General features: G+C 35.4%; 1 protein-coding gene across 1 annotated transcript in view; it reads left to right on the top strand.

Annotated features, from left to right (window-relative positions):
• Positions 1 to 13,684, top strand: part of LOC138694204 (gelsolin-related protein of 125 kDa-like) — a 35,710-nt gene extending 22,026 nt beyond the window's left edge. Inside the window, exon 5 of the mRNA XM_069817764.1 lies at positions 10,663 to 13,684. The gene's annotated coding sequence lies outside the window, so the exon portion shown is untranslated. The remainder of the gene's footprint in view (positions 1 to 10,662) is intronic.
• The last annotated feature ends 7,465 nt before the right edge of the window (positions 13,685 to 21,149 follow it).

The following is a 21,149-nucleotide window of genomic DNA, read 5'->3' as shown; positions in this document are numbered from 1 at the left end:
TTGCTTACTTATGAGAATGATTTCATTTTATTTTATTTTTAAAACATGTTGCTAATTATGTTCTTATAAAAAACATTCAGTAATATATTTTGCTTGAACACGTCAAAACAAAAGTAACAATAATTTCTGACAGTCTGTTTTCCCATAATGTTTTTCACTTATGTTGAGATTTTTAAAATAGACTTGTGCCTTCCACCCACAAAACTTCGCCAACAAGTGTAAGTCACGATGCTTTTCTGCACTCACTGGTAGCGGCCCTAAAACATTGATAAAAAAACTTACTAAAAATGGCGAAAAATATAATAATATTTCCAAGCCTATGAAGTCAAAACTTACCGTCAAAGCATGTTGTGCTTTCCTTGCTTATTTTTCGGACTAACTCCACTTTTCTTCAAAGCATTTATAAGGCGTTCCACTTTGTTTTTCGATTCCACGCATGGCCATAAATGCTTTCTTGCTAACATCAAACTCACTAATAACTTTGTTATCACCTACAATTCCATGTAGGCCTACTCTGTATTTAAATGTTGCTTCATTAACTCTTGCTTCTCCTTCTGGTTTTCTATTGCGACGCCTAGCTACAGTATGAACAGATAGGCCTATTAGTCCACACGAATATGAATCCTGTTCATCCTTGTCAGTCATAAGATTAAAATTATGAAGTACTGAGTTTTTGGTATTGTTTGGCTCAACTTGAAAACACTTCATTTAGCAATTAGAGTTTGCTCCTAGAACATGTGTCATTAAGTTAATCTTTTTTTTTCGTACATCTGTCATCCTACTAGAAGCCTTTCTCCTTACCTTGCTTATTCCCCATGGTCATCGCAAAATCATCGTATTCTTCCATTATTAAGTAGGACACAACAGTAAAAAATCACACATTTGCTAACAAATACAACTTTACAAGACACTGTATGATGCTACATTGAGGCAAAAAGAAGGTTAATAACATTACATACAGGTTGAAATATGTTTGAACTTGTATAGACAGTAAGCATCAAATTGTAAACAAGGCGCGCGGACTGATCTCTTTGTTTCTGCTTGCATGCTCCTATACTGGACTGATCCCATTATTTAAGCATTTCCGTTGCACTGATCTCCTTTATTCCGCTTGGCTCATTTCTTTTTCTTTCATTTTCATATAGACCGAACCTCTTTATTTAAAATCTGATATGTACGTGTATTGCAAAGCTTATGTTTCAGCGTTTCATTTAAAAACCGAAAATGGATTTATCCCCTTTATTTCTTTCTTTTACCCTTCATTTGTGTTATCATGCAAAGGAATACCAGCGGTTGTTTAACAGGAATATCGTCATATATGACATTGAAATATTTTCCATAACAAAGCGGTTAATCTTAATATAGTGCTGGGCAATTACTTATAGATATTGATTATTACAATGTGATTATGCTAGTGGGATGATATACCTATGATCCTTGCGTGTGATTTTCTTTGGCACTGTGGTGACAAGTAATATAATTGAAATTCCTGTTATACTATTGAGTAGAAGAAGGTGGATTACTTGACGCTGTCTGCTATTCTAATGGATTTTCCTTCTTTTCTTAACTTCACAATTAAACTTCGAATAGCTAATAAAAGTTCCATAATGTACACTTTTATGATAGCCTACTTCTTGCACTCGTCGACCTAGATGGCGCAGTGGGTAGAGTGCGGGCATTCTGTGCCCGAGGTTGCGGGTTCGATCCCGGTCGAAGTCGATGACATTTATGTGCTCATGTCAGTAGATTTACTGGCATGTAAAAGAAGTCCTGTGGGACAAAATTCCGGTACACCGGCGACGCTGATATAACCTCGGCAGTTGCGAATGTCGTTAAATAAAACATAATTTTTTCTTGCATACCGTTCGCCTTACTAGTTACAATCAAGTATGTACTGGCCGTAACTAAATTGATAGAGTTCAGTTCTCACGTCAAGCCGTTAAATAAGACCGTTACAGCAATAAAAAGAACGCATGTAAGGAGATCTTTCTTCGCCTTCAACTAGCGATCGTTAATTTATTGCATGTTTAAGAGGGAAGTGAACACACACAGCCTCGCCTTGTTTTATATAGGCCTACATGAATCATATGCATGTGCACACGTGTCCTACTACAATCAAGCAGAATTTTCTTCTTAGTACGTACGTACAGGGATATCACTTTCTTTTTAACAATATTTTTAACATTAACCTGGCTATACTCGGAAACACTGTTAACCCGCTTCAATTACAGGAGTTTGGTGTTACTAGTGCAATATGTAAAGAAATCATTTTACTAGCTATAGGAGAAGAGAAAAATAGTGTATCCATTTATGTTACAGGGAAATACGGTATTACCATTTTCAGTTTGATCATTACTTTTACGGTATTTTATCAAAATATAATAGAGTAGTATTTTTTTTTTCACAAACTCAACTCTTCAGGCTTTGTATTCATTATGTAATGTCTACTTTATTCAGCATATTACCGGTGTTAACATACAATATAGAGAGTGAATTTAAATTGAGGGGGTAAGAAGCAAAGGGATGTCAGTGCACTTAAGTTACTTTTGAGAAAATGGGGTTGAAAGTATTTAAGCTTTCGTAAAATCAGTGAAATTATTAATTTAAATTTTAATGTATGATGCGGTTAAAAGATATATTCCTTTGCCACTAAAATTTTAGATGCTTTAGCTTAACCTGGATGCACTTAACTCATGTTATTAGAAATGTCACTTGCATCCTTTAGTTTCTAGCCACCTCAATTCAAAATAAGCAAATTTGAAATTTTAAACGAGTTGCTGAAAATAATTGCCGTTCATTACAATGCAGGCTTCAATTCTTTTATGCATATTATTAAGATATTTTGAAGCATATTCTCTGAAATTGAATTTATAGTTTCTTGAATGTAATTTTTAGTTCCTCTATTGTTGCCGGATGTTTAGCAAACACGGCTGTTTTACAGTAAACCCACAAAAAATAAACCAAAACTCAAATCGGGCGACTGGGGGGCCATATCCTCCGTTTATTAATCTTGTGTCATAGAATTCTTCCAAGAAGTTTATTGTACTGCCAGCAGTATGTGCAGTAACAACATATTGTTGGAAATATCCCTCTTGCAATTCATCATCATGTACTTCTAAGAATTTTTGCAAAAATTGTTCTCTGTATACCATAGCATTTACAGTTTCATCGAAAAATAATGGTCCTATGATCCTTCTTCGTGACATGGCAACCCAGAATCCAATTTTCTCTTCGTGCAAGGGTGTTTCAATAAATTCATACGGATTGTTTGTTTAGTATTTAGTATTTATTTATTTAACCTAGTAGAGATAAGGCCATCAGACCTTCTCTGCCCCTCTACCAGGGGATTACAACTATAATATGAAAAATAAAATTACAATTAATATTATAATTACAATTATAATAAAAAATCAAAGTACGAAATGATTACCTGACTAATGAAAGCTAGACAATTTATCATAGAAGTAAAAAAAAAAGAATATTTTGTATTTACTGAATTACAAATTAAACCTAGAATAACAAAATTGTATAATGATGAAATTACCGGATATTGAAAGCTTTTGTACTCCATAACCGGAAATTTAGACTGTTCACATACCTAGAAAGATAAAACCATGCTTCATCTGTATGAAAGGTCAGGTTCAGGAATTCTTTGTTATCTGCTGTTGGAACCAATGAGAGTATTGAAGTCTTGCTGTGAAATCAGGAGGTTTAAGCTCTTGAACTACGGATACTTTGTATGGAAACATTCCTAATTTCTTCGTGAGAATTTTGTGAGCATTTCCGTAAAAAACCCCAATTTCTACAGCTAGCTTCTTGACCGGCTTATTAGGACTTCGCTGCATTCTTTCTTTAGCATCTTTTGTCACCTTCGTTGGCCGTCTTACACTTTTCTTCCCTTCTGTACATCCTGTTGCTCTAAATTTCTCTACCACATTAATGGCATTTCTACAAAAATATTTCTAATGACATAATCAGGGAAGCGTGAAGAAAACTGTTGTTCACATTCGGTTATATTGTAATTCAAGTTTCCACCATTATCCTTCATACCTAGAAACAGTAAAACAAAACTCTTGTTTTAATAATGTTGTTAAGTACCGTGCCATACGTTCGGTAACTCTAATCTTCACTTCTGCTCAGTCCACACAGATAAAGTTATTCAGTCCTGCTACACACCGTACCTGTGCGAAAATAAGCTTCAATAATATAGGCTCTTTCTTGTATAGAAAACGTAATCATATTTCTGAAACACACTATACTCTGTACTGCTTACTTCACTGCTAGCAGACTTCGAATGTAACAGCGGCCATAAGTTTGTGTGGCTGACTGGAGCAAAGACATTAGTGAAAGGGGTGGGAGTCAAGTACATTCATAAACGCAGGTACAATAAAAATGCAAGTAGAAATAAAGTGATATCCTGGTACATATTATTTAATAAAGAATTTATTTACGATTGGTGTACAGAGACTTCTTTTACCCACTGTACTCTCGTATACAGATTAAAGCGCACAATGTGCATATGGTGCATTTCTGTTGCAATTATTTTAGGCTTCTTCTAATCCTGCCACGTTCAGCATTCGTTTGCATTAGTCGGTTTTATGTGGTTCGATGCCGATTGTCCTACAAATCTTAACTTCTTAAGTATTTTTTAAAATATGCTGCTATGTTCAGAATATGTTTGTATTAGATGGTTTTATGTGATGCTATGCTTATTGTCCTGTCACTCGTTAACTTCTTGGGGATTCCACTAATGCTGCCATGTTCAGTATTCGTACATATTAGACGATTCTATGTGGTTCCATGCCAATTGTTCTGGAACCATTTTATGTGATTCTATGCCTAGTGTCCTGCAACTGGTAACGTTTTAGAGCATTCCTTTGTATTAGACGGTTTTATCTGGTACCATGCCTATTATCATGTAACTCGCAGTTCTTTGCAATGGCTTCATTCTGAGATCTTTATGACAATTATCTTTGGTAGCTAGTGGCCGTGTATCCTAAATGTCGGCACGTGGTTAGGAATTAACCTTCAGAAATTATGTTACATAGATTGTATTAAATTTTTACTTAGGATATAATATATTACATTGAAATAGATCACTATTTTTTTAACGTAAATATTTCCTATGTGATTAAAATGAAAGGTACAAACACTTATGACATCTTCAGGTCAGTAATAAAAGCACACACTGAAAATAATCAATGCATTTCCGAAATTCTGTCCGTCTGCTAGCGTTTTCTTTAATTATTATCATCTTAAAGTACTGGAATTTAGACGTTATATTTCACCTCCATATTTTACGAGAGAACATTGAACTTCAGAATGCAGTAGATAATATACTAGTACATCATCGGGATAAAATTATATACAAACAGCGAATGCAAGGAAACGCACATCTTTTTACAAAAATTTGTGCCAATACTGTGTATAATTGAAAAATAATTACAATACGAGGAAGAGTCAAAAAGTAACCTTTATAATAGTTTTATTAAATAAATATGTACAATAAGAATTCAACTTGTAGAACTGTGTATATAAAGATATAAGGAAATGAATAATTGTTAACTGGAAGGCAATATCTAAAGGTAGGGAAGATTTGACGAGGTCGGTATAGGAGTTTAAGTTCCACATAGGAATGTAGATGAAGCTATTTTGAACTAATGTACTTTCAACAAAGTTTATTTAAATAGGTCTATCGAAAAACTACCAAAGCCTCAAAAGTGCATTCCCCTTGGTAAATGGTAAAAGCGATCGTGAGTTGGAATTTCGAGTGGCCAGTATGTTGTAAGGCATTTTCCCAGCTCAACTTGATTGTGGGGAGTCCTTCCATCGACTTCAACCTGGACAAGTATGTTAAATATTAGTTTCTAAAAGGCCGTCATGCTGTAATAGACGTCGGAAGGGAAGAGCGTAACACAAAGTGAGAAAATACTCAAGAAATGGCTATGCTGTGCAAAATCTTTGATATTTTGGGAAACGGTATGTACAGGTAGTTTAGTAGATGCCTTTGCTGCAAGCTAATTATTATTTTTTTTAACCCAAATTCAGTCATTTTATATTAACATGGATTTATTTTACATTTCTTCTGAAAAGTGGATTAAGATGAGAAAATTAATAAAGGTTAATTATATTTTTAATGTGCTTTCCTCTCTGAACATTGTTTAGACCTTGAATTCCCGGTACACTAGGCAGTAATCACTAGGCAGTAGTTACCAATGTATTTTGCATAACTACAACAACTTCTTCTGTAGAAAAAAGCAACTATTATTATTATTATTATTATTATTATTATTTATTTATTTATTTATTTATTTATTTATTTATTTTGTATACAGCAGTCATAATCTTTTGTTATTTCTTATAGAATTGCAATGGGGTACATAGGTAAAAAAGGTGTTTTGGGGATACGTTAACAAATAAAATTGACTACCACTGCTGCAGGTGATGGCACCGAACATTCCATCATTGTCACGGAAGACGGATCAGTCCAAGGAATTCATATTGACAAGATGTTGGCTGCAAGCTACCCAGAAATGACAGCGTTTAAAATCTGTCCCCTCATAATTAAAATATGTACAAGGAAAGCTTTGCGTCAGTTTCTGAAGAAACGAGCATTAACTTTGATGGAATGGGAGGCAGATTGAGACTTTTATTATTCTTGGGATGTGAGTCAAAGTGTAAGAATGCGAGCGAGGCCATAAAACAAACACATAAGTCTACGGGCCCAGGGACATACAATACGACTTTTTGGTTCAGTTTCATTTGTGTTTGGAACTGCGTAAACAATTAACGTCACGTAAAATAATTTGTGGCTCAATTTCGACTTTGGTTGGCTATAAGAAAAATGATAGTCTTAGCCAATTAAAATATTCTTTTTTGCAGGCTTCATATTCGCTACTACTTCCCATGTGAAGTAATAATAATAATAATAATAATAATAATAATAATAATAATAATAATAAATTTTATTCTTAATTTATATTTGCAGACTTAAGGGCATATGGCTTCCTCTTACACTCAACTAGGTCACAAATATACTATCAGATAGTCAAAGAGTGAAATTAATAATGAATGGTAATAATAATAATAATAGTAATAATAATAATAATAATAATAATAACAACAATCAGTTGCCTTTTTCTAGAGAGGAAGTTGTAACTGTGCAAAATTCATTGGAGCAAACGGAGAGATGATTACTGCCAAGTATACCGGTAATTCAAGGCCTAAACAATAGTCAGAAAGAAAAGCGTATTAAAAGTATAATTAACCCTTACTAATTTTCACATCTTAATGTACCTTTCAAAAGAAATGTAAATTAAATCCATGTTAGTATAAAATCACTCAATTTGGGTTAAAAAAATTAATAATCAGGCCTAATTTGCAACAAAGGCATTTACAAAACTACATACCGGTTCCTAAAACATCAGAAGACTTTGCACAGCATAGCCATTCCTTCAGAAGTTTCTCCCTTTGTGTTACGCTCTTCTCTTCCGACGTCTGTTACAGCATGACGGCCTTTTAGAAACCAAGATTCAACTTTATTCTCACGGTTGAAGTCGATGAAAGGGGGCCCCACAAGAATGGTGACGCAGTAAATAAAATAAACGAAGACATGAATTCGATTTCACTGTGGGCACACACATTTGGATTAAGGTTAAATCCAGATGCTGTAAAACGCAAGCAATCGTAACGGGACATAATCGTCTACGAAGCACTCTTGATAGTAGTACTGTACCACATATAGGCCTAATATTGAATGGGATTATTGTTAAATACAGTGAAACAGTTAAAAATCTTGGCATTTTTATGGATAGCGATCTAAATTGGAACACTCAAGTAACACACATTTGCAAAAAAATATTTTCTCAACTTCGCTCCTTGTTTCATATGAAAGAATTTCTACCACTTAGTCTAAAAAAGAATCTTATTCAGACGCTTGTAATGCCCCATTTTGATTATTGCGATTCCTTGCTAACTAATGTAAGTTCACTCTTAGGTGAGAGACTACAACGTGTTCATAATGTGTGCATAGGATTCATCTGCAATTTGACCATATAACACCTTCCCTCCAGTTACTTTCATGGGTGCGTCTGAAGGAACGAAGAACAATACATTCACTGTATCTTCTGTTTAGAATCATGCATAAGTTACTTCTACTCCGAATTATCTGTTATCGCGCTTTCCATTTCTTAAAACTCTCCGAAACCGACATCAAGCACATCTTTCTATCCCTCATCATAGAACGCCTTTATGCTCATCTTCCTATACTGTAGAAATACCTCGCCTCTGGAATTCGTTACCTAATGACGTCAGGGACTGCCGGACTTTATCACAATTCAGAATTAAATTGGAAAATTTTGTCTTAGTTAATGTTTTTAGGTATTGCTAGAAGTATTGATTTGTTTTTCTTTTTCTTTTTTAATCTAGATTAAAATTGCAAGTTTCTTGTTTTATGTTGGTTAATTAGTTAGGATACAATTAATTATGATACTTAATCACTCATTTAAAATTTGTGTGACTGCAACCTGTGTATATTTTTGTCTGGCTTTACTTTGTTTATAGTGTTTTCTCTCTCTCTCTCTCTCTCTCTCTCTTTATTTCTTGTGTAGCCTTACTTTGTATATAGTGTATTTTTTATGTTTATTTCTATTATTGTATTTGTATTCCTGGTGTTGTGGAAGAGAAGGCCTAATGGCCTTAACTGCACCAGAATAAATAAATAAATAAATAAATAAATAAATAAATAAATAAATAAATAAACAATTAAACAAACAAATAAATAAATAAGTAAATAAATATATTTTAGTTCGACTACAGTCGTTGCAGATGTGCGACACGATGACGCTGCGTCGGGAAGTTTTGAGCTTTAAAATTTGAAGGCAGAGCGGGAAGAAAATATATAGAAGTCCGATATCTGTGTTCCCTCATGAGCGTGCCTCATAAAAGAAAAGCAATTGCCTTTGCACTTATGAACCATATCGCCATTAAATTTCAAGCTTCAGTGGCTGCTACAACATTAGCTTAAAACACGGTCAAATATTTTACATGCTGGAGTCCTGAGAATAAGTTTTATTCCCTTTTTTATTGTCGGTAGGTCGTTTTATGTCGCCGCGTCCCTAGTATTAATTGGCAACCTTAGAAAAGTCTTAGAAGAACTTCAGGTCAGCTTCATTTATTTTCAGTTCTTTTATTTACAGCTTTCAACTCTGTATGCCTCTTTCGGCGTCTGTGTTCAAGATTATTATTATTATTATTATTATTATTATTATTATTATTATTATTATTATTATTATTATCATTATTATTATTAAAACGAGAGCAAAGATTGAGCGGTATATGTCTACAGTCCTATTCCCAAAAGTTATTATGAGGTGATACATAACAGCCTCGCCGGATTGTGATGAGTAGTAGGGTTAGGGTAGGTCACGGGGGCCACGGGTGGGTTAGGACGACTCTTGGCACGTCGGCAATACTGAGGTCTATTGTGCACCCCGAATATTACTGGATAAATGAGGTTGAAGGTGTACCAGCCCACCGGCAGCATGTGACCCCTCACCCGCTCATCCAATGTGGGCCTCCTATCTTTCCCCGCTCTAAGTTCATACCGGCAAGGTGACTAAGTATCACAGAATCTATTCCAACGGCCTTTCCAAGTTGTCGAAGCGCCCTTGGAAGTGCTCTTAAGGAATAAATCCTGACCGATATATTGCGGAAGGGGAACCCGGGAACAGATGGGGAGAAGACGCACCCTCTCGTAAGCGGATGAAGACTGCATCTTGACCTGAATATGGATATTGAATGAGATGAAGAAGATACACGATATGATATGAAATCTAAATTCCTTTTCTACGCGGGAGGGGAAGGGAAAATGAACCGTGGAAAAGAAAATTCCAACCCGGCATCTGCCTAAGTAACTGTGAAAAACCACACGAAGAGTACTAGTCGCCGATTTGCGAGTACTGTGTAACCTAATTCGCCTTTAAATATATCAATAATTAGAGACCTACGTTTGGTTACTTTGAATACTAGCTAGGTGTAAATCGAGCAAGTTGCAAGTTAACAGTTCACACTTCAGTGAACGAAGCAGTTTTCCCACATGCACCGGTACTGTATGTCTACATCTTAACTAGTCTCTTTGTTCTATTTGAAAACGTCTGGTGATAATGCTCATTTTTCATTAGAAGCTTCCTTTACCATTGCTGTACTCCTTTCGACTTTCTGGCAGCAGCTCATGTTAATATTCATAGTACACCCTAAGTATTTGAAGCTTCCCGCTTGTTGTATTGTCTCAATTCCAATTCGCACACCTACCGCCTTTATTTTTCTTCCGATAACCATGATTTTCGTTTTGTCTGCATTTATCTTCATCCCATACTGCTCACAGCTATTAGCATATCCCTTCATCTCCTCTTCCAACGCCAATGCCGTATTATAAGCAAATTTTATGCACTTTATTTTTATTATCCTACTATCACCCCCCCCATTTTCTGAAAACAGATCTTTGTTGAATCCTGTAAATAGATGTTGAACGGAGATGATGTTTAGAAGAATCTCTCTATAGGCTATTACGTAAAATGTTCGGCAGATGATGACAAAACAAATAATCGAAAGGTAAAGCAGAGAAAGGATAAAAGTAATGTACGTCTTTCTTTTTCTTTACAGGTTTCCTGTTGCACCGTTCCATGTTGATGTCCTGTGAAGAAGAGAGCGGATGACTCATAGGCCTATGGAATGACTGAGTACTCATGTACAATGTATTTCTGCAGAAAACTCACTCATAAATTTCTTCGGATCTGAATCGGCACTAAATTTTACAATATATTTCACCGAATATCCGGACAATAGTAATTAATATGTGTGGTTGGAGAAGCTATTGCGAGATTTGTTCTCTCTAATTCATTGTCATATGCGTGACCACATCACTGTTATGTTTGCATTGCGTATTATTAATAACCTTGTTTTGAAGGCGTTAATAGTTCAAACAATTATTTTTAATGTGGAAAATCTTTCTACGTAATAATGTAAAGCTTATATTCGACAAAATTTAATGTCTTGTAAACATCAGTGGCGATTTCAAGTGGAAAGATGTGTGTGAAACATATATATGGAAGTTGAATTTTATTATCCTGAAGTCTTTTGTAAACCTTACATCAAAATAATACAGCTTTTCTACTGTTGATGCTAAGAGGTACAGATAATATAACTCATTAAATATCACGTAAAAACAATTACTTGCTGTGACTTTGAAGACAATGGTGGAGGAAAAAAAAATTAAGTCTTAACCTGTTAAATAACCTCTCTGTTTTTGCACATAGCCTATCAGTAATTCAAACCGAATACTTAATTGAGAAATTGTAATACCTTACGTCCAACTGTTCTTTTCCGATTTGGAGTAGTACAGGACGCATTTTTAGAGGAATTATATGCAAATGAAGAGGGCAGTAGGTAATATGCTAAAAATCTGATATGGACGTGAGAAATTCTTGCATTTACATCTTTTTTGTATTTTTTTAACGTGGAACATTTAAGGAGTCACCTGTGCAGGGAAAATGTTCACTTGCATTTCTGTAGGCCTAATACTTAGCTCTTCTTGAGTGTTAGCGGGAGAACGATGCAACCCGCAACACATCGTTATTGGAAAATGAATATGCATTTTGAATACCATCGTATGTTTTTGCATTCAAAATAATATTAGTGATCTGATCAGGAAATGCTGTATCTATTTCTTGTGATGCAATTGTGTGATTTCATAATTATTTCAAATAACCAGACAAACATTTTCATTATTTACTGAAATTAAATAAATAAATAAATAAAATGTGACAAATATGTTGATCATGAAGTCACATGCGATTATTTGAAATCTCACAATCATCTTGGAAACATCTTAACGTTTTAAATAATTTGAGATGAAATAATGAAGAATTTTTTTATTTATTTCTTTGAAAAAATGAATAAATAATAAAAATTAATCATCATGCCGTGGCCCTGTGATTATTTGAAATCAACTACCATCCACTTAAATATTGCGTTTAGGCGAGTATATCGTCTTTGTCTCGTGAAAAATAACAGTTGGATTGCAGAGGAGCTCCTTTGGCGCCACTTCCAAATTCCGTTGTTATTCTGCATGTACAATTCAAGGCTGAAAGCATTCAAATAGGACTTGAAATGTAATTGAAAATTTATAATTTTATACCTGTAACGAAACAAGAAATTCGGCTGCCTGTGCTTAATGCACTCTGATTTATAAGAAATAGGCCTAAATATTGTCGTTGAAATGTTTGAAGGTAGTGAAGAATCTGCTTCTTGAGTTACAGCGTCAACTGGAGCACTCTGACTGCAACCAATTTGTATTAATTATATACGTTTATTTATTGTTTATGTTACATTTAATTTCAAATTGTACTGGTGATGCTTTTATAGTTAACTTATAGTGGCATTGTGCTATATGTGTTTACTCATGACTTTATATTGAGTGATGTAAACACGAATTTAAGTTGTTCTTTGTTTAAGTTACAGTAATTTCCAAGTATACAGTAGTTGCTATTGCATTAGTTAATTTACAGTGACATTGCTTTGAGAATGTTTACTTGTAACTTGGCCTGGGACTCTCGAGACTAAAAAATGTGTGTTCAGGCACATAAAAAGAGCTTGTAAAATAGTAATATATAGGCACTTAAATTAGTAAAACAGGTCCTCAAAAGTTTTATTTCAATTTATACACAAATAAAAAATTACAACATTTTTATTCATAATTTGCTATGTAATACATGTCAATCATCTTTTCGAAATTATACACAGTGAAGCTGAGTTTATCAGTGAATTTCAGTTTGTAAGCGGAGATGGAGCGCTTCACACAGAGGTTAGAGGGGCGTAAATGAACTTACTGACATTTTGCTTTCAAATTTCAGCAGGAGGATTAAAATTCAACAGGGAGATCGTCACTCTTTCTTCCCATGCCTAGCTTCACAGGCCTCAGCACTGACAAACCAGGATTTTCCTTTAATTCACTGTTACAATTATCTCTTATCTGATCCTCCAACTGCCTTCTCGAATTTTAAATTTTATTCTCAGCTTCCTGTATTAATAATAGTTGATGTTCACGGCAGTTACCCTAAAATTCCAGGTCAGCTTATAAATCTGGGATGAGTTATGAAAACGTGAACGTAAGGTGTTCTTTGCTTGTTTGAGTTACTCTAAATCAAAGTGTACTGAAGTTGCTATTGTAGTATTGTTTTTTTGAAGTAGCTTTGCTTTTTGTATGTTTACTTAAAGCATACTCTTAGAATGAGGGATTGAAACAAATCTAAGGCGTTCGCTGTGGTATATGCACGACAGGCGTATACTTATTTCTTTAGACTGATGGTGGTGAATGTTATTCATTAAAAATATTATAATCAGTTTTTGTTACTACTTTGCTGAAATATATACAATATAGCCTACTGAATTATTTTGTAGATGGTGGAGGTATATGATGCTAATTAATAAAAATAATAATCAGTATTTAGTTCGTTGCTGGTATGTACACGATACACTGAATTATTATGTAGACGGACGGTGGTACATGTTATTAATTATGAAACATAATGTAATGAGTTTTGTGAAATTATATTGATGTCACTTGCATAAAATCATGAAGGATTTGGCTGATGGTTGTATAATGTATTTTTTCATTAAAATGAGATTTAGTAAGAAGTATTGATTATTGTATTTTACAGTGAGTAATATCTTGGATTATTGTTGTTTATAACATTACTCTTCTGCTGTTTTCAGCCTTATTACAATTACTGCCAACAATTCTGGAAACTGCCTTTCTTTCGGAAACTACAGAATGACTTGTAATGCAGTTTTGTTAAATTTCTATCATAAAGAGAATCAATGCCCAGATTACTCTCACCTTCATCGGAATGATTACAATAACAATTATGCAACACGAATTTTAGCTGCATTTTAAAGCCTAACTCTTGAAGTATAGTACTTAGGAAATTTGTTATAATAATGTGCTACTTCTTTGAAATTCCTACTCTGATTATCCCCAGTCCTCACATGATAAACTGGAATTTACAGTGTTAGTAAAACGAGTAAAACTACCTGATGCTGCCCAGACAGATGCGCAGAGTAGGTACTGGACAACGAAATGTTGTACTTAGGGAGGGGGGTTTATTCGGTGACTTCGAGTCTTGAGATAGACCATGCGCGAGTGTGCTCTCACAAGTCCCCCCAACTATTTCCCCTCTCGTGCATAACGAACATCAGGTCGTTTTATTTATAACGTGACAATTTTCACAGAATGTGATACATTGGTCAATTAAAAAGAATCACTATCTTTATGTTCAGTGCGCCCGAGGATATGAAGCCTCACGAGATTTCTGACTCTACAATATATCATGTAATAAATATCAACCTGGAGTCCAATGTACTACGAATTCATATTCTGTATAAACGTCCTGGGTACTCTTTGACATACAATAACTTTATTATGGATTATTATATGTTGTAGGAATATTGGTAATAATGGGGATTCCTAGGGCTGTATTAGTGTAAAATGTGCTGACATTTGGAGCATTTTCTCATCTATTCCTGAGATACATATGACAAAACACATCTATTCGTTGAAGTTAACTCATCTTGTCTACCTCTTTTGTAAGGGAAGAAAAATAAAAACATGCCCTTAAGTGGCACAACTGAAGAACTTAATTCGTCTCCGAAAATAAGAAATCCGGGAGAGTACGTAAATCAAACAGGATGAAGAAGATGGCTTATTTTTTACCCCAAATGGTATACAATTTTCGTCTTGGGTGTGGGAATAATCACATATCGATACCTTTAGTTAATATTGTACTTACATAATTTCAGGATTGTCAAAATTGAGCCAGACCTAGCATTGAGGTGTTGTAGCCCACTTATTTATCACATGATCAATTTCAGGATGTGTTGGTAATCTTAATACGAAAAGTACTATATCGCTGAAATTTGCATAGCGATGGTGTTGAACAGCAACCTCGTATGTCAAAATATTCAAATTTATAGAAGAGAGAAAAACATTTTAATATCTTCGCTATGGACAAATATCAGACATAAGATATTATTTCAATCTCTTCTTGTAAATTTTATATCCATGACTTAAGTTGTTTCTGCAGAAGATACATTTTATTCATTTTTTTGACATAAGAGGTTGCTGTTCAACACAATCAATATGGATAATTTCCTGTCTAATGGCATGTAACACAATAATAATATATGCCCGAACTCTAAAGATGTAGCTCTCTTTTATCCTGATGTGCGACGCAGATATTTGCTAAGACGTCTCTTCAGTCGTTGAAATTGAAAGTAATTTCCATCTGATTTCTCTGTATGTTAGGTAATTGCAGACTGGAATTAAATGTGATCTGCTTTGTTGGTAGTATCTGAGACTGAAGATTAATTTTCCTTAATCTCCGTATGTAGCCCTTTCTGCACCACTCTGTAAGATATCCTCTGATATTAATGTTGAACATATTGAGATTTATTCATACCGCTGTCTCTTAGAACATTTTCCAATAATTCAAAACTAAATCCGTCATTACTTTTGGCATACTTCGCTTGAGTTATTTTGCATTGCAATTTTAATATCCGTTTGGAAAAATGTAAACACTGGATGAATAACGAAACTAGGCTGTTCAAATTGTGTTGCGATTGTGTGGTAGGGTATGTGAACTATAGAAAGTGATAATTCTAATATTTCAATTTCCATAAGAAGATAACTTACTGTCGATGTGTAAATGCAGAGACGTCATTAAGAAACTAGCTGGTCAATGAAGGTGAAGTTTGAAGTGGCGAAGCATATTTTTACTTTTGAAAAAATTATGCAAATGTGTGGTCCACACAATGATTCTGTGCTTGTCGGTAAGAGACAATGCGGTTGTAGCTTCGTTAAAACGGTGTTTGAGTATTGGAATGGAACTGATTGACCACTGAATAAATATTCAAAACTAGTGAGGACTTACAGTATAATAATGTGTGTATTAACTATGTTATCAGATTGATTATGTCTCTAATGATGGCTAGATCGCTTATTTAGCGATTGTGCTTTATCCCTCAAGAGAACGTACAAAATGGACTTGCAGCATGTGTGGAAGAATAGGAAAAGTGTTTTTTAATCTCATCACGTTAACTTGGACTCCATCAATGTACACGAGAGTACGGAGTGTCCTCTGAAGAATGGAAGAACACATCACACACCATGAAGAGGAGCTGAAAGGATTGTTTTCATATCCACCTCCCTAAGAAGAGTGCGGAAAATGGTACCGTGCACTCAGCTATGCTAATGTAACGGCTTAAAGCAAGTTACATCTAACCTACTGCTACTAGTAGACATTTCATTCATCAGTAATACTACCGACTCTATAGTAAGGAACGTAGAATGAACTCGTTTTCAATATAGCTTTCAGTATGTTCTACAGAAGTGTGAAGAATGCACAACAGATAAAGAATTTCTCTTGAGGCCAACCGGAAGAGCTGCAGTTTCCAAATGAGTGTCTCCAACCTCCAGGGTTGCAGATTTAAGTTTTGGGGAGTGAATGGTTATCATTAATGATGAGACATTTCATTGGAGATATCTTCAGCAGTCTTGTGATTAGTTCGGGTTAATGACTACTTGGCAGAAATTAGTGTATAAAAAAGTAAATTTTATTTTATGGTTTGTTTAATAGAATTTTATTGCTTATTTCACAAGGGCTTCAAAATAGTAGTCGAAATCTATATTATGAACTGGACTAAAAATCGTCTTGTATCAAATAACGTCGGTTGAAGACTTGACCTCCGAACAGAATAGTCCATAACTAAAAATGAAATGCATATTTAATTTTCGTAAATTACAAGCGAATTTCAAACTAAATTTGACTCGTTCTGGAAATATCTCAGATCATACCGGATTGTGACTGATTGGACACGTTTGCAATGGTGAAATATTAAGTTCTGTAAGACTATTCGTTTGAAGACTGAAATGTTTCAAGGCAGAAGTACATTTTGTGTTTTGGCACTTAGAATGAGTAACTTTATTCTACGCTTTGTGCGATTTATAAATTTAGAATTTTGTATATAAATGAGTTGTGGCATATGGTGGGAATAATTAAGTATTAACCACGAAATCCCGTGAAGGACTTCCTGACTATGCAGGGTGGATTGTCAAGCAATTCCCTGTTGGCTACTCCGGGAATGGTGATCACATTTATAATGTCATGGTGTGTATAAGATGCTGTCTGGGTTTACATTGAAGAGTCCATTATTCACTATTCACTGCTTGGGTTGCAAGTTACTTTGTGTTGAGCTTCCATTGTTCTCGTTCTTTCGCCGTCCTTGACCATAGATGGTCGAATCTTGATCTGAGTTCGTCCGCCCACCTTGTCTTCTGTCTTCCAACGTTGCGTTTATCAATCCTTGGGTCCCACGTCGTAAAAATGTGTCCATCGGTTCATATTGAGTCGCATCACGTGTTCTGCCTATTTCTTCTTCAGCTTGTCGGCCGTTCCTCCTGCGTCTTTGAGATCTATTTAATTCCTTATGTCTTCATTACGTAGTTTGTGTCTGAGTGTGATGTTCATCATTTCCTCTCCATATTTCCTTGGCACTTTCTCAGCATGTTCCACTCTCCTTCCGTACAGGAGAACTGGGAGTATGCAGCTGTTCATAAGGTGAGAATAATATCGCCACTCAACGGATTTTGACTAAGGCACTGGTTAGCACCGAGAGGATATATCATGTTGGGATGTAATTGTGATTTACACCATGAGAGTAACAGGAAGGGACACTCTTGGAGTCAGCTCTTCTCAGGGAGTAGTCGCCCCTGCCCATTTGTGAGCTCCAGGTCCCACTGGCCCGGTGGGTAGTACCTGGTAAGGGCCCCCCTCCACAGGGTACGTTGGAAGTTGATGGAACTCCAAAGGAGTGTAGGTTGAAGGTCTCTCATCTACGAGAAGGAAACCCTACAGATAAGCAATTTCCAGACAAGAATATTATTAATACTGAAGTCTTTCATGCAGTTTGTATATAACAATTCTGTCATGCGCTGAGTTTTCCTTCTCTTCTCCTTGGTATGTCCCTCGTCACATGAGTTTCTGCATGCTCAACATTTGCCCACGTCTGTTGTTTTTCTTCATTTCAATATCAGGTGCTGCGAGTTAATTTCTTCGACTTCACAGAATTATTACGCTCTCCTTTTTCTGCTAATCAACGTACCTTTACTTTCTACGTCACTATATTCTGATTTTCTTGTACGACTGACTGCTCCGACGTATTTGCATTCGAATACCATTGCCGATATTCAGACTGCCAGGATTCGGAGTTTCGAGATCTAGTGAGTTGATTGTGATGGCCTTTTCACACTTGAATATGCCTGAAGACATTAGTCTTGGATACTCAAATTTACTCTGTCCTAAATCAGGTGGGTTAAGCTTTTTTCATTTGTAACGCTGTAGCATTTTCTAGTGGGAAAGCTGGGGACATTTTGAATTTTGAATACTATTGTGTCGGAAATTCTTTCGTGAATATATCTGTTTTCTAAGAACAAGTTATTTCTTTGTGGTTTTAACAGTAAACACTGAGCCACCTCTAATTCATTTCTAGCTCATATCGAAACTGCAATTGTTACCTTTTATATCCGAAGGTGGTTCAGACGTAGACGTCTTTCTTACCTATGTGAAGAATTTACCGTTCTTCGTAAATGGGGAAGAACATTTGTCTATGAAATATATGGTCACGGAGTCTTTTTCGAGGTCAGTTGAGTGTTAATCATCCAAGCCTTTACACTAATGTGTGTTACTTTCTTAATGCAACACAATTTTAACTAAGTGTTGTCTTCTGTAGAGGTGTACATAGAAAACTTTACAGTCTCTACTTGTGTAATTCATTGATCTTTTGGCTACTCTCTTCTTTATGTTCTCCAATTTTAGACTGATTTAAAGAAATAGAAACAATACTAAGGGGCACATGTTTATCTTTCTGCAGGTCTTAAGAACGGCGTCTCCAATATGCTCCAATAGTATAGACAGTAGACATTAACAACTTGTCAGAAAATGCATTCTTTGAGGGACTGTCAGTCAGAAAATTAAGTTTCGCGGGTCCTTGATGGACAGGTAGCCTATTTATCGTTGTGTGAAGATATATTGTAGGCATTATTTATGATTTCACCTGCAGAATTTTCTGCAATAACACTTAATTTCTCAACGAGGCCGACGTCTCTCTTTACACGAAACGAAAGTTTTACATATTCTATATAATTCTCACATACGAGGTGCTACAATATTGCTTGATATCCATCTCAGATTGGTAGAAATATTTTCCGGCTTCTTCGGCAAATTACTACTTTGTGTTTGTCCGCTCATAATTCTGTTAACTGCGTAGCATAGTTCGAAACATTAGTCGAAGCTATTAACTAATGTCGGTGAATTACTGGTGAATTTAATAATTAGTATTCTAAGTTGAGCTCACTTCAGTAGATGAATTTCAAAGTTCCGCAACAATTTACCAGTCATCTTCAAGAAGTGGAGTTAAAGCTGTGGAAGCATTTCTGGAATTCATCTCCAAAACAAGAAAGTTTCGTGTTACAATTTACAAGATATGAATTCCACTGTTAATGAGAAAGCAAAACTGACATCGTGAACATTTAGTTTCTAGTGTGAGCTAAAACTTTGATCTATGGGCCGCCAAAGTGGAGAACTGGTGTTCCTCCAAACACCAGACACATAACGAAATCTCGCTGAATACATGACTCCAACAATCACATTTTGAACATATCCGTAAATCTTGTACGTCGAAACTGAAATAGAAAAGTAAAACAAGTTTTTACATTCTGTTTGAATAGAGTGTATTGAAAAATTTGCAATAAAACAAATGGTCGACATTTGTATTCAGTTACGACACTCCATTCCCATTTTATGTCATAACATTATGTTATTAAACACCGGTCGCCTCTGAAATTTGTGACCAGGTTCCATTTTTCCTTCCAATAATTTTCATGCAAGCATTGCATTACGATGTTCGTTTCCAATGCTAGGAACCTTAAGAACATTTCTCGAAACAATCTCTTCCACAGCTAGTTACAAGATTGGGTCTTAGATGCCTTGTGGGTTTGGAGATACCAAAGGAAAAGAAACATCATCAGCAGCTGAAAACTGTTGTTTCACCCCAGCATGTGTCTGGACAAATGTATATTGAGGCACCTGAATCTCCAAATGCTGTTAATGATTTTGTATGGTTTTAGTATTGAATAGGGGGGTGAATCTTTTTGCTTCACTAACTGTTGGCAGAAGTTGAAACTGTTGAAGCTGCAACCTGTGTTACTGTAAGTGACGTCTGTACTATTGGCATTAATAAGCCGGACTGTATCGTCCGATGTGTGCACTTATTGTTGGATCACAAAGGGGAATGATGTATTAATGTTTGAGGAAGCCATTACATACCGGCCAGATATACCATTAAATGAATTCAATGCTGAATTAAAACAGAAAAAAACATAACATGATTCAGCAGGTTTCAGGATTTGTAATAATCAGCACTGTTTCTAGAAAGGGGGTGCTTGTGACGGGAATGTTCCCTACATTTAAGCCAGGAATTGCAGTCACACTAAGTTTCTAGGCCTATCTGCCGATTGAACATAATGGCTGAAACTACAGTACGTTATAAGCAACATACGCCATAGGTAAGGCATCAGCTGCAGCAATCTGTGTATTTTCCATCTTAGAAACCTGGTGATTATACATTGGCTAAATATATGGTATTTCAATGTTTTTAGAGGTCAGTTGAGTGTTCATCTTCCAAGCCTATATGCGAATGTGTTATTTTCTTGAAGCAGCACACATTTTTAACTGGCTAAGTGTTGTCTTCTTTATAGGGGTTCCTAGATGATTTCCCAATCTCTGTATAACTCCTGCACTTTAGCCTTTCTCTTCTTTATATTCTCCAATGTTAGATTGACTTTTTGGAATAGGAACATTCTTAAGGAACACATGTTCCTGTCTCTGCAGTTCTTAAGAACGGCGTCTGCTATGTGCTCCAAGAGTCCGGAGAGTAGACATTTTCATTGTGTAAGAAAATGCATTATTTTATGGATTCTTAGTCAGAGAATTAAATGACAGCGTGTCGTATGTGCAGAGCTATTTAGTATCATTGTG

The sequence above is a fragment of the Periplaneta americana genome, unplaced genomic scaffold (genome assembly GCF_040183065.1).
Source record: "Periplaneta americana isolate PAMFEO1 unplaced genomic scaffold, P.americana_PAMFEO1_priV1 scaffold_84, whole genome shotgun sequence".
In the NCBI taxonomy this organism is placed as follows: Eukaryota; Metazoa; Arthropoda; class Insecta; order Blattodea; family Blattidae; genus Periplaneta; species Periplaneta americana.
The sequence above is the reverse complement of the archived record's forward strand: the minus strand, read 5'-3'. Positions and strand labels throughout refer to the sequence as shown.